Source organism: Genypterus blacodes, unplaced genomic scaffold, assembly GCF_046128005.1.
Source record: "Genypterus blacodes isolate CSIRO-AG114 ecotype Tasmania unplaced genomic scaffold, CSIRO-AGI_Gbla_v1 ptg000028l_1, whole genome shotgun sequence".
In the NCBI taxonomy this organism is placed as follows: domain Eukaryota; kingdom Metazoa; phylum Chordata; class Actinopteri; order Ophidiiformes; family Ophidiidae; genus Genypterus; species Genypterus blacodes.
In genome coordinates, this window is record NW_027466841.1 from 616,352 (window position 1) to 635,011 (window position 18,660).

The following is an 18,660-nucleotide window of genomic DNA, read 5'->3' on the forward strand; positions in this document are numbered from 1 at the left end:
GACACACACACACACACACACATGATTCATCTGGACTTGCAGCTCACTCAACTAGTCCACATTCACAGGGGCCGTTATGTCTGCACTGTCTTCCCGTGAAGTGGAGGAGGAGGAAGCAGGCTTTTGTGGAATTACATAACAAGGCCTCTTACAAAACTGGAGGGATGCCAGCTTTGCTTAGAGACGCAGCTCGACGCGGCTCGTCTCCTCTCTATGTGCTCTAGATTCACCGGCGTGATCCGTCACACTGTGATCCTTCAGGTTCTGCCTTTTGAGCAGCAGCAGCACGTTTAAGGCCCCTCGTAGTTGAAAAGGCAGGCTGAAAACAGGCGAGGGAACGTCCTGGAGTGCTGTATCTTGCACAGTCATTAAAATTTGGAGTTCTCTTTATGTCAAGAGTGCACCGGTAGGGGGCTGGAGTCAAAGAAACGGTGAAGGAAGCTTCCAATAAATGCACAAAAGAGGAGCGTTTGTCTTCTAAACCAGAGCGAGAAAGAAGAAGGATGCTTGTTCGCAGCTTGAGACGTCCCTCTTTTGGCTTTTGAAAGTTCTACATTGAGGGAAGAATTCTGGGGCTTTGATAGTGGCGCTTGGGACGACATAGACACACACACATACACACACACACACACACACACACACATGCTCCTGTGTTCCTTTCTTCACTCAGACAGTTGCAAAGCAGAGAGCTGGAGTGAAACAACAGGCAGACGTGTCGGGTTTCGCAGCGCGGCTTGATAATAGCGACACTGCTGCACATTAAGCGTCGCTCTCATATTCATGTCATATTTTCTTGAGGATGTGAAGGCTGCCGAGCGATCTGTGGATTCACCTAGAGAGAGACGAATATCGCCTGAATATCAAAATGTACTTCCCGTCGTGGACCCTCCTGCAAAACTGGGTTTAAGCTCAAAAAGAATATGTGTTTATCTGGACACGTGTTCAAGCTGCCAAGAGCTTTGATTGCACGGAGTGTGTGGGAACTAAGGCGGCGTGAACGTCCTGCCACTCCAGCCGCCAGCCGTAAGCTCTCCCATGCTGCTCCGTGAATTACCTGTCGCCATCGATTACCCAGAGTCGACGTGGACTGGATCCTGGATTTTCTCTCTCTCAGAATTAAGATAAGCTGCTGCTTGGGTGTTGGCGATGGCCCTTGTTGACCCACCTGTTGAGCGTGATGGGAGATGTGCGGCGCACCGCTGTCGCCATGCAACCCCACAGCCTCACACGCTCAGGCACACACGGAGAGAGAGCGATAGAGAGAGAGGGAGAGAGAAAGAGAGAGACCTAGCAGCAGTCACTGTCCACATCTGTTTCATTCTCCACATTGCCTCCATTTCTCCCCTCACCTTTCTTTTCACTTCTTGTCTTGCTCCTGCTTTCTCCTTCAGCTATACTGTCTGCTTTAGTCAACCTCATCTCTCTCTCTCTCTGGCGCTCTCTCCCCCTGCCCCTCTCCCTCTCTCTCTGGCTCTCTCCCTCTCTCAAAATTGGAAAAAATACATATATTTCAGCAGGTAATTTTCCCTCCTGTTACTCAGCTGAATTCTTGAATTTGCCGCAACTTAAACAAAGCTTCACACTGCTGCATTTCAGCTGCAGACTTTGTGTCTTTTGAGTCGTCTAATCCACACGGCATTGACTTGGCTCTTAGCAACTAAATGAAAGTGTCATGGAGATATAAGCTGCATTTCAATGATGACAATCATACGACGATAATACACTGGAAACCTGCTGCAGCCTGTAGAGTTTGTCTGCTTTTGTTATACTTTAAGCTCCCAAAGCTCAGAATTGTTTTGGAAAAACATTCTCTATTATTGATAGTAATTTGAAAAGGATCTCTTTCACAGTTTTACAGCTTGATGGACAGTTAGATTAGTACAGCTCTTCTATCCTTGGGAAATCAGTATTCTCATTTCTTATTAGTAATAAAATGTAAAGGATCCTTAATTTGCAGCTCAGAAAAACTCTTTGAGTGGTTTTCTATTGGTAATCATTGGAGGAAATGCCGGCTGTGCATCAGCGTGACATGTGTTGGATTTCTGCAATTGAAAGGGATTTTTCATCTTTATGGATTCTGATTAGATTTTCTGCTGCCATCAAATATTCCGTATGACTGTTTGGAATTCACTAAAACATGAAAATATGCTAAACGTTTCATCAGGAGTTGGAAACGGCTCCTTAAATGAACATTTACCATAATTTGCACAGCTTCAGGCATAATGTTAAGTTGATGAGAGTCTCATTGATATATAATAACTTCATTTTAAGGCTGATTACACTCGAACTGTGTTCAGACTCTCAGCATGTTGGGTTAAGTAGATCCTAGAAAATCTAGATTTAGATTTTGGCCTCACCTCAGATGGAGATTGACGCTCTTTACACGCGATGCGAAACAGGTGTGTGACCTCTTTATATCCCCTGAACCTCCATCTAAATGCTTTAAAAAGCTTTCATCGCAGGAGATCAGCTGGTTGTTGACATTCTGCTCTCCATGTTCCTTCAAAAACCGAATTTGAAGTCGGTGAACATCTCGTAGAGGAGCTGAGCGTTCTGTAATGTGCATTAAGTTGAGGGTTAAATTCCGGCATGCTGGGTTAAGTAGATACAAGGAAATGTATTTTAGGCTTCCACCTTGCTGTCAGCAGACTGCAGACACTCAGGACCTCACTCCCACATTCACAGCCGTTATCAGCCGGTCTCAAACACGCCGGCGTAATTGTGTCCTCGTCAGGCCATTTTGTTATTGTGCTTACAGTTCCTAATCCCCCAGGTAATCCCATCGACTTCACTGCAGCCAGAACCCTCCCGCTTGAGCTTTCCTGGACAGCTGGCATCTGTTTCTATTTAACTGCCAAACTGTTGGAACAGATATGAGTTTATTAGCAACGTGTGACGCGGTCGACAACTTTTTATGGCCCCTTGCTGCTGGGAAACGACCCTCTCATGAAGACACGGCGACTCGTGAGGTGTGACCATAACAGCCTCATAATTAGATTCATTTGGAGATTATCATTGTCCCCATTAGTGTCATTTGTGTACAGTGATGTCGACTCAATCTTTCATTGGCTTTTATTGCCTCCTCCTCTCCCCCTGGAAATGAACAATTATCTTCCATAAATTGATTTCTGCCACATTGTACGCATCACACACACACACACACACACACACACACACACACACACACACACACACACACAGCTGCTTTAACTCTTATGCGTGTACATTTAGGTCAGGAGAAGGTTCAAAACATATGATTCTTTTCATGTTTGATGGCCTCTAATCCCTATAATCCGCTATTTGTCATGCTTAGTATGTGCTCTTCTTGAAGTTTAGCAGGAGAAGAGGAGGGTGTGATGCTGGAGATCAGGGCCGCCGTGCTTATCAGCTGACAAAGCCACTTCAGGCGTTTCCCACCCAGAGGATGACACCATGATCTAATATATCCAGGCTCTATCTGAAGGCCAGTGTATGAGCCAAGTGTCCAGAGATTTACACACCGTCATTATATACTGTAGTCTATCCTCAGGGCAACAGATGTCCAGGATGTTTACCTCAAACCTCACAGGGCTTTCACATGGTCCACTGCTGTGATTAGATAAATGATTGGCGTGAATCCAATTTAATTGTAACTGTAAGGGAACTAATTTGTTCTTGTTTATGATTGACTAATCTGTTATTGATGTTTTTAAGGGGACGGTCTGTTCTGCAGTGAGTCTTTTCATGGTGTCTGAAGTGCTGAAGTGCTTTTCTAAGCAGTGAGGATAACATGCTGCATTGATAAACTGATCAGCTTTAATACTGATCGAGTTTGAGTGTAATTACATTCCACAGATCAAAGTCATCCTTCCTGCTTTACCTGGAATCTTCTTTTGTATTATTTTCTCAATGTGAAACTGTTCAGCATGGTTACGTCACACACCCACACACTGGGGTGGGGGGTTGTCATTGTTTTGTCTATAAAAAGACAAAGAAAGACATTAATTTGTTGTTTGGATTAACCACATTTAAGAGCAGAAGAATAACATGCAGCTCTGAGATTAAGAGCTAAACTCATCTCATTGTGTGTTGTTAAATTGTGTAGAGGATTGTCGAGAAAATCTGCAGCCAAACAGCTCATTTGCTGTATTGTGTCTTTATGATCTTGAGCAGCTGGAGATTTCCGCATTTGAAGAACTCCCACCCAAAGACAGAGAGCGAGCCAAGCATGACAATAGCGCATTACTTCACCAAGGCTGATGGTTTTTGGCACAAACGAGCCCCTGAACATCTTTGCATTGCACCCCGGTCCTGAGCCAGAGGCTGAAGGTGCTGTGGAGGTGCAGAAGCTCACCAGGTGCTGCCTAAGAAGCACTTTACCCTCTGTTACCTCCAGGCTCGGCTCCACAACACAGCCAGTCCTTCACAGTTTGTTTATCCGGTTCCCCCAGCACGCACACGCACGCACCGTCACACACGCACACGCACACGCACACACACACACACACACACACACACACACACACACACACACACACACACACAGAGCAGGGGGCTGGCCACTGTTCACTGGGAGGCTTGTTTAATCGTCTGTTCCATACATTAAACACCAGGCAGGTCGCAGCTCTTTGGGGGCTCCAGTCTCTTTTTTTCCAGAGAGGTCATTGTTGTTGTTGGTTTCAGGATTTTTTCAATTCAGGGACTTTATGGACGTCACAGCTGCTCAGCAGGAAAGTAAACCGCCGAAAATAAAGCCTTCTAATGTTTGGGCTGAAGTTTATCTAGGCTGAATATTATTTGACATACCTTAAGTTGTGGAGGAGTATATCTAGCAGTAAATGTGATTTCGGATTATGCAGAATGTTTATGGCAACCATGACTAAGTCAAGCTACTGGGTCAACAGCAGTTAAATGCTTATATACGGTTTGGATTCTGATTCTGCACATTACTGTGTGATGGGAGGCTTGAGAGTGTGTCCATACAATAACAACCTGCTGTAAAGGAATTGTTTACATCGATAGGCCCAGACAGCAAGTACCTCTTCATCAGATCACTGGACTTCTTCTTTTATTATTCCTCAGAAAAACGGTGCCACCGATAAAAAAGGACAGAAAAATGTCCACACCTTAATGTTCCATCCAACAATCAGTCCACAAAAGCTTTACAAGCTGAACATTACGAGGCTTTTAAACACGTCGCTTCCTCCCTGCTCACCTGCGGGAGTGTCACACACACTGAGAAGATTTGGATTCAACACGACAGATACAGATCAATCAGTGGTGTTTTGGAAGAGAGAGAAAGAGAGAAGCTACCACGACCTCAGACCGCCTCATAAAGGAACTGTGTGGGTCATTCTCAATTATCAAAATATATATTGAATATCACCAGAGATTGAAAGATATTGTGATGAATATTACTCCTCTATATCTATTCCCTGGAGAGTTCATGCTACGGTGTTCATCAGACTTTGAGTTAATGAATAACCAAAGAAACACGGACACTGTCTACTCCCGTGGTGAAATGAGATTCGGGTCTGCAAAGCAAATCTACTGCTGTGCTTTAATGTATGCATGAAAATGTAAGAAGAGAATTGTCTGCTGAATATATTATGCAGTTCCACTCCATCAGCTGCTATTATTAAGTAATCAAAATGATTAACTGGTTGAGGCGAGAAATTAGTACTAGGTCTCACATATAGTGTTTATACTGTAGAAGGGAGTTGTGAACTTCAAGCTTCAGGTCAAATTTCATCATCAAATTGTATAAGTGGATTGCTTTATATTAAGGTAGAAAATGGATCATTTGGCACATAAACTCTGTTTGGCTCAGTGTTATTACTCAGAATCCTTTATGGCCGTCAGTCACGCTGGGGTCCATTTTGATCTGAGCCTTATGTTGAGCAGCCATTCTCCCCTCAGGCTCACAGGAATCTTACTCCCAATTTTGTTAGAGAGGTTTTAGACCTTTGTGTTACGCAATCATCTGCATGTAAAGACGGCGTTTGTGTTCTTTGTGAAGGAGCACGAGAGGCTAAAGGCCGACGCCGCACCTGTGAGAGCATCCAGGAAGGAGTCAATCACAACCCTGAGAACAGGACACGTCAGTCATTGTCTCCCTTTTGCCTCTTCAATACATTACAGTGATGGACATGTGTCAGACCATGTGCAAAAGTTGAGTGACTTACACCGATCATCTGCTGCCGTACATCCTGGCAGCTCAGAGGATCCGTGCGGCGAAGGGGAGCTTGACAGTTATGAAGCAGAAGCGAGTGTGTTGCCGGCTTCTTTTGGACACAACAGATCTCTTCCTACAGATCAGCTGTTAAAACCGCTCAAAGTGACAGTCAGTTCTTGTCCTCTTCACAGAAGCTGCGGTCTGTGTTTGTCTGGCGTGAAATCGTTCCATTTACTTGGACAAGTAGAAGCGCGTTATGCCAGGATGGATCCAGGGACAGACTTGTTCAGGCGATATTTGGACAGTTTGTGCACTGGTATGTATTCCAACATGGCACCACTATGTGTCTGAGGTGAGGATGTCTGCCCTGCTACCTTATCCTAGACCCAGACCTGCTGGAATCATCCCCAAGCTTTAACAATTACACCAATTTAAGTCTAAATTGTTGCATTTCCGGAGTGGAAACACTGACGCCAGAAGAGATTAACGATTTTAATCGCTGCTACATAAAAGAGGTTGGATGCCAATTGGTTGTATCAACCTCCTTCAGCAAACAGGGAGTGGACGCAACAGCAAGAACACCTGCAAATACAATATCACCCAAACAGAGGTTGAAATATAAACCATAGAGGATGTTGTACTGGTTCACCTCCGATAAATGTTACATTCAAGTTTGTTTGTGCTGCACCTTTCAGACACAATGTAATTCAAACTGTTTCACCTCAAACCAAGCCACGTATCCGAGTACAGGCGGCAGTATGTTTATTACAGCTGAGAAATGGCTGAATGCTGTGAGCGCTCACTTCAAGATGACCTACATTTTCCGCACTGCTTGTAATTTGCGATTAAGTCGCTTCACAATTAAGGGTTAGGTTTGTCTGACTCCTCTATTTCACTCCCAGCTCTCATGATGGTGAAACAAATACCGATAATGTTCAGTGTTGTAGGAAGTATTTAGTGGATATCATTAGCTTAGTTGGTATATTTCAGGCTTATTTACTGATTACAGGAATGGCGTCCATAAAATGAGAGAAATCAAATGGGTGGTCATTACAGACGCGAGCCGTTTGTTGGAACATGCATCCTGCTGCTCATACATTCATTGTGTTAAGGATCCATTACGCGCCGCTATACAGGTGGATTAGAGTGATTAAAGATTGCCATGGAAACTATAGTAACTGTGGCTTGAATGTAAGTCTACAGTCTCTACAAGCACAGGCAGCGGCAGGCTCCTCACTTCATCCCTGCACAATGAAATTTGCATGTAAATACTCAGCCAATCAAGATGATACTATTCAGTCCCACGGGAGCAACTTTCTATGAAGCAATAACAGCGTGAAACCAGCTAGCAGAGGAATTTCAGGGTTGCATGTATTGTATATTCATGGAGCTAAATATTCAAGCACCATCTCATACAGGCTTCCCCTTGTTGGATATGACGTCCATTTCTATAACATAAATATCTGATGTGCAGTTGCCCATTTATTGCAAAACATGAACTCCCACTTTGAGACAACTTCATCAACAAGAGCAAGTGGAGCGAGTGGGAAGACGGGAATATGTCTGTTCATCTGATTGGTTTGCTGAGCATTCTGTGTGTTACACACAGCAATATGTTGTTGTTTCTTTGTCTGAACAAGGTACCTGGATGCAGATTGTGTGGTTGGATGATGGAGCCATGATGATGTGTTTGGCACTTGCGCCTCCATCCCATTTGGCAGGCACCTGGCTCTCCCCCCTAGGTGACACTGCCGGTACAATCACACCCTGATAAAACACTTTTTGCAGCCAGTCAGAGTTGACCTTGAGGGGGCAGGATGAGATGGAGGATATGCAGGAGGAGCGAACTGCCACTGCTGCTACTGCGTCGCTTTCTCGTGCCCACACATGCTAATCTGTCTGAGCTCGGCCCAATATGTAGGAGAATCCATCAACACCCACAAAGCCAGGGCATATTAGCTGGAAAGTGACGCATACAGTCAACTGAAACTCCCAGTAATTGCATGACTGTAGGTGGTGCACCAAATAGACTGCGTGGAACAAGGTCCATTGTCTGGCCTTTGGCCATGGGAGTGAGTCCATATACATAAAACAAGACAGCTATATGAGTGCTGCAAGATTTCAAGGTTGGCTAGGTTGAAGAAGTCTCGGGGTCAACAAAACTCTGGCCTCAATGCTTGTGTTAAGGGGGGCAAACATTTGAAGATCTTCAGTGTTCAATCAGTGGAACATGGACCCTATTTCATTGTTACAGAACACCAACAAAGCTTCTCTGTGTTGTAGCTGCTGACTGAACTAGAAAATGCACCGGGTTGGAACCATTTGTGGACAAAAGGTTATCACGTGCAGCATCGAAAAACCCTATATTCAGGCAAAGTTTAAACCAGCAAAGTCCGCATTTTCTATCTTTGCTGTGTGGTCTCCATGTTTATGCGCTGCTACAATCAGCAATCCAGGTGACTTGCTAGCTAGGACAACAACTGTAGCTACATAAGTGCTTGAAAATCCATGATTCAACGCGTGAGCCCTGCATCCTTTGGCTTTTTTCCTTATGATGGAGCGTGGCTCACTACATCTGCTCGCTTGTCTATGTGCTAAGAAACATTTGATTTTGCAGTACTGAATGCAGAAAGATGAAACTGATACAGACCTTCTTATCTGACTGTGGAAGGAAGCATTTCCACAACCGTTCCCTTAATGGCAGTAGCTTTTGTAAGTAATAAATACAACAGTTTGTGCTGAGTTAAGTGGAATTAAAAGCAGGTGCTAGGAGCCACTGTGGTCTCTAGGTGGTAACTGAAGAATATTTTCCCCAGCTCACACGTTTTCCCCCGTTTAGATTTTGTCTAATAAACCAATAACCATTTCTTGGTAAACAATCTGCAATTGCAACATTTCACTCAAGGGTATTCTTAACTGTTATTAATGTCGTTGGGCCCAAGCACTGCGTTCGTGGCCACATAACTGTTGTGGCAATAACATTAAAGGCTATCCTCTTATGTATCATTGCCAAAATTAAAGTTACACGGTATTATTCTGGAAAATGAGCAATGGGTTCTTTACAACCCCCAAGGGAGAAAGGAAAGTTCATAGCAACATACTGTATTGCTGTATTGCTGTGTTGCTTCTCTGATTCTGCATTCGGCTTTGAAAGCTTCTGAAAGAATAATAGCTTGGTCCTATTTGAAAAATGTACTGGTGCAGGGAGATATCACAGCTGTTTGCTACACTCTGTCTGCCGGGTGCTGTAATCCTCTATATGTCACCTTTTTTATTGGACAATGATTCCTGAGCACAAGTACGTAGACTCGATCCTTCTCAGTCCTATCGTAGTCCTTTAAAACAGACGGTTCTGAGCATTTGGACAAAGACCTCCTCCCAGTAGAAACACAACGTAGGCACAGAGGGTTTTACGTGGCTGATGTGCAGCCAGGTCGAATAGCCTGCAGGAAGGAAGTAGGGTGACGTGCTGCAAATCACACTTAGGTCCTCAGAATCCCGACGTTCACTTCCAGCCTCTCATAAATAACACACTGTGGCAAAGGAAAGCATTTGGATTTCCCATGAGTAATGCCAAATACATTCTAAGTACCACTCTAAACTACGCTGGTTTTCTTTTAAAAACAACACTGTATGAAATTTTTTTTTAGCATAGTGGAGGGTTTCTACAGTCGGAGCACTTCACTCCAGTTACCTTAAAAAACGACTATTGACTTTTTTCTTCGACCCATGAAGCCCTATTTCTTGCCTTGACTCTAACAAATCAAATCCCAACCTGGGAACTGGGCTGAGCTGGTCCAGACCGACCTGTGGACGGCCCGGCGGGTCTGTGTGGGCATTCAAGGTTCAAAGAGAGACAGGATGAAGACTATGAATGAATTCAAACCGTGTTCTCCTCTTTGTTTGTTACTGTGCTTTTAGCTGACAATACATCGAGTTCAGTCACAATAGTTCAAGATGATACAATAAAGTGAGAAACTGTGGAAAGTAAATATAATTGGAAGAAAGAGGTCCCATAGTATAAGAACTTAGTAGAAGTATAAGAACCTTTAGAACAATAACAACAATACATCTTGTATTTGGTCTCTAGTGGTGTTCGCAGAAGGAGAACTTTAGCGTTTTACACATCTGACACCTCTGAAGCAAAATCGATCCAAACACATGAATGATAGTGTTATAGGTGCGGGCCCAAGGGGGACGTTGGTTCGATTTATCCCCTGTACTCTGCTGTTCAGGCAACATGTCCAGAGAGGATAAATACCACTCTGATGGGACCTTCCATCTGACTCTCTATAGCCACATCGCCACACTTGCTTTTTGTCCATTCTAAGCCTCTTTTACCACCATGTTGTCTTGTAGGAACTCCTCTTGTGACTGATGATGCTATGCATGACATCATCTGGTTCTTTCTGTCTTTTTGTCTTTATATCTGAAGTTTGTAGTTGTTCTTTGAGTACAGGTTTGGATAAACCAATATTTATATATTACAATAATCAGCAAAACAGAGACAAACTTCTAAATTAACTCATAAATTTCCTTTAGGCTATAATTAGGCAAAGTTTTTGTCAGCTGAGCTCTGGAATATTCACGATGCATCTCATGACTGCCCTGGCGTTCACTTCAGATGTGAGGGTTTCCAAGGTTCCGCATATAGTCACAGTCTAGCATTATGAACAAGTCGGTATATAAATGGTAGAGCAAAAGTGAAAGGGAGGGCGAAGAGAGACAAATGAGGAAAGGAAGAGAAGTATAGAAAAAGGCTTGTCTCTCTCACACAGCTTGTGGGTTTTTGTGCGATAGCTGCTGGCTGTAGGAGGCTGTGAAAAGATAAGGTTTACTAATGGGGTGTTCAGGAGAATGTTTCATTTATTATCATACTTTACTAATGCGACCGTGGAGTAATATTGAGCGATGGTGCTATTCATGCAGGCTCTGAGAGGTTTACATTGGACAGGCTGTTATTGGTGCTCCCAAACCTGTTAAGCTGGGTGGAGAAGAGGCAGCTGCAGTGCAAAGAGGCTGTTATGAAATGATGGTTTTTCGAGCAGCCACGGGCAAAGTTAGGTCCACAAACCTCACACAGCTCTGCAAATACTCTTATCTTCCCCTTAAACACATTTACTGGACAATTTATTCCTCTACTGAAATCTTAGGTCTAATTTTTGGCCCTAATCGTACAAACACATTTCTAGATGGGTCTCAGCTGTCCACGTCAGTTTCTTGCAGTTTAATTACCCCGATAAAGACACACATTAACCGAGTCATGTTGCTCCTCATTATAATATGCATATCTGAATCTGTTCATCGCCTGCTGGGTGTCATATCTTACGGCTGTGATATGGACTTGTGTCGACTTATCGCTTGGGGAAACAATACTTTTCTTTGCTTCACACCAGCGGCCCCCACGCGTATTGAGCCTTTTCAAATTGTCATTCTGCTGATGACGTGAGGTTCTTCTCCAGGTCAGTGAACACAAAGTCACTCCATCATGAAGAGTCTGCGGCTCTTGCACAATCTCAGGATGGAGTCTTATCTGAAGCCAGAACAATTTCTTTCCCGCTTAATATCATCCCTCCCTGCAGAAGTCACCACCACCCAACTTCATTCTCACGTTGATGGTATGTTTCATGGCAGTTCACTTTCCAACTGTGATGAACTCTTGAGGCTTCAAGTTGCCAATTTTCAAGTCAAGTTTATCTGTCAACCCCAATATCACATAAACTGTCTCAAAGGGAGACAGAAACCTCTTATTGCCTAAACACTGACCGTATATACTGTTTGGAAGGTTATCAATCATTTCTATCAGTGACTTCATACAAATGCAGGGTTAGATGTGTAATTCCAAAGATAGGAGAGGTTTAAAAAAAAAAAAGATTGCTTAATTCTAACCTCCCCTTCAATTGGTGGAGTGTAATAAACCCATGGAGCAGCAGCTGTTACACAGTGCAGGAGTGGAACAGCTCAAACTGACCTTTAGGCAATATTACACTCAAGTTCTAATAAATCACTCACCAAAAACTAACAAGCCAAGAAAATAACAGAACTCTACTCAACCCAACATATGAGCCCAAATCAACATGGCAGAATCTGATCCAGACCAATGAAAACCTTCTTTTTTAGGAAACTTTGTAGATAAAAATATGTCATCAATGTTTCTTATTTAAGGATTAAAACAGATTTTGTAGTTAATTATTTCAATGCTGTTTAGACGAGACATCCGGGGCCACAAAGCTCAGAAGAAATTGTAATTATTCGCGAAATCATGAATTTTGATCACAAGCCAAAAACAAAAGAGACGCAGTGTTATAATTGCAGTAATTTGCAGTGTTGATATTTTACCTCCTTACTGGACACTTCTGTTGGCTTGTTGCTCTAATTAGCTGCCTGTAGGCTGCTCATTCATTGTGTATCATTTGATATTGTATGGTTTATTGCTGCTGGTAGCTGTGCCAGAGAGTTGTGTAGGAGGCGTTAAGCACCACCGGTGTTGTAATTCCCACCAAAGGTCATTGATTATTTAATACATTTAAGCTATGCATCGGTTTAACAAGTTGTGCAAAAATGCATATGGATGTAGGAACTGAACAATGTTGTGAGAACGGGACATTCAGCCATATGTCGCATTAGTCATAGTCTGCTTTCTGCATCTGCTTTTAACTCACAAAAAACACTATGATATTCTTTGAGCTGTGACACAGGTAATCTGGAAGAAAACGTTTCAAGGAAATGAAAATGGTCTTGTTCTTGACCTTGTTCCATTTAACATGGATTGAAAAGTGGAATTTGGGTTGCCAAAGTCGAATCCATTAGACAGTTTGAGCCTCGTATACACTGCAGGGTAGAGTCAGTAGATATGTCCGTGAGAGGGCTGTGGATTTACTGCAACTGTTAAAGTATCTACAAAAATGAAAAATTCAGAGAGGCTTATCTTGTGAATGTGCAAGGCATGAAGATCACATCACAATTTCTTTGAGTTGGCATAGCTCCGTATAGAAACCATGCCCCCTCGAGCAAAGGATACCACACAGGAGAAAATCAACAGGAGGGAGAAACCTGTGTGCAGCAGGAGAGATATCCCATCAGTGACCAGCCAAGAGGGATACTGGAGGCAGAGGAAGAGAGGCAGGAGCAGTCCGGGAATACAGCCAGCACAAACAGAAAAAAATCACAGCAATCCAGTACAAAAGCTGAGTGCCTTATGGCAACAAAATAAATAAATAACACGAGAAAGACAGATCTAAAGAAAATAAATGCTCATCACCGGACTGTCACATCACAAATATGATATATGCCAAACCTGCTGTGAAAAGTAAATCTATCCAAAAGCAGCTTTCAGTCAAACAATCTATATAGAGAGTGGACAACTTTCAACTTTTTGGTTTATCTGAAACAGCAGTTCTCAATCCTGGTCCCCCGAGTGCTGCATATTTTCCGTCTCTCCTGCTCGACACACACATGATTAGCAGGATTAGTCAGTCAAGATCCGGAAGGCTCCGACTCCTGATGAGGTGAACCAGCCTGATTTAGTTAATTGGATGTATAGGAGACGTGGATATGCAGTGCTGGGGTCCCCAAGGATCAGAACAGAGAAACGCTGATCTTAGTATCTGACAGACTTGTTACCATATATGAGAAAGATGGATCACCTTGCCCCTCTCACCATACCTTGGATTTTGAGTGCCATGATAACTCTGGTGCTGATATATAAGGAAATCACCATCATTAGTGTGAGAGATGCTTGAAGTTGATACCTATGCCTCGAGATTAAAAAGTGTCAAAAGCTTGAAGACACTGGTTGGATATATACTGATTTAAAACAGGTTTCTAAACGAACAACCCTAATTACAGCTTTAATTTTGATTTAATTTCTAAATATGCAGCTCAAATCAGAGCCTCACCAATAAAGATGTTGAGCTGTTTGTAATGCGGGACAGGGAGAGTTACTTTGGTAGGACAGAGTGACCTGAAAAAAGACAGCACCGTAAATTTAGTCATGCGAGCAAAGTTTCAATTAACACAAAATGATTTACATTTACCAAAGGAGAAAATTATGTGGAAATTCTTGGCTTCCTTCTCAAGAGATAAATATGCAATATAGATTAGTGTTTCATCTGTATAAAGGTCAAACTAGGCTTTGAGTACGTCGTCATATACTTGCTAATGACGTTTATATGAATTCTAATTACTGGAAGGAGGTCTGAGACTGGCAACATGACTGATCACATGACATAAATCTATACATTACTCATTTTGCTATCACCCGATTACAAAGAAACAGTTGAACAGCATGCTGCTACTGTCATGTAAACATTTATGAGTAATCTTTGGTAACAATAACAGTATGCAAGGTTGAATATATCCAAGTAATCTGACAGGACAAACACATAAGGGAGAAATCCGTATTTTTGTGAAGTTTGTTGGGAGATCTGTTATTATGAGACTGCTGAGACTCCAACTCAGCCAGCCGGGCAGTTCTTGTTACACTCCAGACAGTGCTGGGGGCCAAAGTTTGCTTCTAAAGGATTATTTATTTTTGATGCATCAGAATTTTATTTGTCCTTAGTCCAAGCCAGAGTGTCAATATGTTATGTTGACCCACTGCTTCTTGCCACACCACTTCAGGCAGGCAGTATTCTCCTTGCTGTCTGGCCAGCACAGGAACGATGATCGCAATATGAGCCAACCAAACACAGCCGACTGAAATTTGTTTCGGAAGTCGGGCTTTTGGATGCATGAGTTTTGTTTGTCGTTAATGTGAGACATTAGGCCCTGGAGGGACTGGAACCGCAACAATTGTAGTGTGGCGTTACTGTCAGAAGGCTGGATGAATTAATGACAAGAGCTTCAGTGATGGCAGCTTTACTATGTGAGTGAAAAATGTGAAAAGAATGACAGTTTTATTATCTGGCTGTTCATTCTGTTTAGTAATCATTCAGACAAGCTGGAATGGAGACCTGTCTGTGAATTAATAAGGTAAAAAGGACACAGCTGCTCAATATAATAGAACATAACAAGACGGAACACATTGTCATTTGGAAATAAATCAAATTATTGCAAATTATGTTTTCAATATTTGAGTGTATTGAGTCCAGTGTAAGCATATGAAATATAATGAAGGCAGAGAGTTGGATTAATGTTTCTATAATGAGAGCGCTTTTAGTCAAAATGTAAACCAACGCTGCCAAATCAGTGATTGATATTAAACCAGATAATCATCATTATTTTATGTCAGTGATGGCTTCAGTCCTAAACCCTGATGATACACACGTTGGATTGGAGGCAATCAAATAATAATTCATATTGTTAGCAGAGTTATCCCTGTCGAAGTTGTTTGGTTTGGCTAAGTGAAGTGAATGATTTCCCAAATCCAACAGTAGATAATATTTAATGATGCAGCATTACAAAGTAAGAGTGCATCAAGGAAACTTAGAAAAAGTTTCAGTACTCTTGAGTAAACCCTTATTAAAACTTTGATGTAATCATTTTGGAGGACAAGTTAACTGCTCTTCAGAATTTAATCAAAACTTTGCTCCTAAATCAACTCAGAAGGCTCGACTTGTTATACTCATGTTCTTCTTCTCAGTCCAGTTGTGGGCCAACCATCGCCATAAACAATCTCCACTGGATTGTAGAATATCGACTATAGATTTCCATGTGTGACATCAGTTTCCCAGTAACATTGATGTGGGATTAGAGCGATGCAGTGACCTCTGTGCTGCTGAACTGTAATTTGTCACATTGGCAGTTTTGAACCGAAACCAGCAAAGATTTTCCCCCAGACTGCTTTGGCTTTTGTGTTCAAACTGTAGCTTCATCAGACCACAGAGTGCATTACCAGCTCCTCCCAAGCCCTTTAATGAATCAACTCTGTCAAGACCTATCAATATGAAGACACTGAATAATGCCTTTGGTGCAGGCACTCAGCTTGTTACGCTTCCATTCTATAAATGCTGATTGAGAAAGTCGAGGCAAAAGCGGCAGTGCAAAGGTTGCTCTCATTTATGGTGTCGACATAAAATGCTCATATTAAGATTTGTTAGATTGAGTTCATGGTGGGATGTTGATATTTTACGAGGCTGTGTTGTTGTTCCCTATACTACACTGTAAAGTGAACCGAGAAATGTGACTCCGGCTCTCTCACAGATCACAATGCCTGTACATGAGCGTATCTCAAGTTACTTTCTACCCTTTGTATTATAGATGATCATTCATTTTCCCAGTTTAATTATTCAATTCATTTCAAAGAGCCAATTATATATAAACAATCACCTCTCTGGCAGCAGTCATTAGATGATAGTGAAGTGGTCAAATTCGCCATCTGTGGTTTCAGCTCAAGGAACCTTCCTCCTATTCTGGATTTATTCCTTTATTTTGCATATTTGTGTCATAACTCTTTTAATTCCACAGCTGCAGTTGACGGCGAGAGCTTGCTGAGTCATGATCATTTTTCCACCCAGTCACTGACATCGGTGTGTGACCAGCTGCAGAGTAAAGGCAGAGTGTTATACTGTGATTTATTAAGTGGGCCTGCTGCAGAGGGGAGAGGGAGGATAAAGTGCTCTCTCACCTGGAAAGTGAGCCACTGTGGCAAGAGAGATTTTCCAAGGCTTCTTCCACTCACATTATTGTAAAGAGCTAATGTGAGCTCTAAATGTTTCCATATTCATGAGCGGATTAATGAACAACCGCATGGATCGTCTCTGCAGGGCCAAATTGAATCTCAACATTTATCAGCGTTGCATATATGAATGGACAAGAACTAAACTACGCAGGAGCTTTGAGCGCTGGCCAGTCTGGCCTCAGCACTAAATAATGAAGGGAGTGGTAATGTGGAGAACGGGTAGTGGATTTCTTTCCTGTTCGTTTTGCCGGGACTTGCCCTGCGCAGAACAAACTCTAAACATTAACATACTTTGCATGCTGCCTTTTCAATGCCCTGCTTGCACAGGTTTCCATGTTAACAAATGTCCAGCGCAGCCCCATGGGCCCAACAGCCTCCCACCCTCTCTCTCTAAAGTGTGTGCTGAGCTGCATGTGTTGTAAAGGGGAGGATAAACTCAGGCTTTTTTCATCAGGTCCTACTTCTGCATCACTTATAAAAACATGTTCTCCATCTCACACTCTCAGACGTTGTGGGCTGAGCTATTTCGAGCATGACAATAACCTTAAACACAAGGATTTTTGAGCACTCAGTCATCTTGACAACAACTGCAAACAACCCAACGGCCTTGAGGGTGCACACCAAGTAACGCAGAAACTGGAAACTCTGACACCTCACGGGCCTCCAAGTCTCCGATGATCCCATCAAATAAACGGCGAGCTCTTCTTTATGGAGGTATTCCACCGTTTGTCCTTTACACACTCCTACAGCCTCCCTCAGCCAGATCTGCAGACTGTTCCAATCTCAGAAAACTGAGATGAATGCGACTATTACATTTTATTATATAGACCATTATCCATGGTCACTTGCACAGAATATAAACCGAGTTCATGGAAACATTTTTACCATTAAGAAGCCGATACAAACCACTAAAAAAAATTATACATATGCTTTTTATTCCTTTTCATATTGTTAACATTTTATATTGAAATGTTAATGTGACCTTGGTAAATTTATTGAGATTATTCCAGCTGCAAAATGCCAAAAGTTAACTGTGGGATACATCATAAAACTCAGAATCACAGTTCGAGCTCCGGTTCAATGACGATCCTGATGACAGGACTCAGTTTAAATTAAATGTTGGAGCTGTCGGAGAGTTCGCTCTGCTGTAGGTCTTAATTGAATCGTTTCAGCCGTCCGACAATGTTTTGCAGCTGCTTATGGATGAGGTCTTTGTGTTGAGCGCTGGTGCACCTTACTGCTGTGTTCAATGCACCCTAGGCCGGTGTGAACTTTATGACTGCATTTCATGTTCACAGAGAAGTCATACTTTTCTCTTTGTTTACAAAGGTCAGTGGATGTCCTGCTGGTAAAGTTAATTCCTCCTCAGACGGGCAGTAATATTCAGCTCACAGTTGAAGGCATAAAATAAGCTTTAGGTGTTAATGCGTCTCTATACTGAAAGTGCACAATGAAGCATGAATCCTTTCTTTTCCTGAAAAGAGCCTTCGTGCATTAGTCTCCTATGGCTTTGCACATGTTCCTTTCTGTGCTTCTCAGGCGATCCCAGAGTAGCATCGCACAATGCCCTCTATAGCTAACGCGGCCCTGAAGATAATCTGCTCACAGCAATAAAGGCAGAGTAACATCATGCACAACTTCTGTTGTGCTCGGCATGCGTGTCATTCTCCTCCGCTTACTAAGGATAATAGTTAAGTACTGCCTGTGCCGTTGAAGAGACCCCACTTCAATGAAAATGAAATGCAGGATGGTTTTCCCAACAAAACCTGGAGAGAAAAAGCCGACATGGGAGCACATTCAAGCCTTTGTCTTGCTTTTCCGTTACTATTCTGAGCTGGTCTAAAAGCAAAGAAGAACCCAAGAAAAGATCAGAAATTCACTGCAT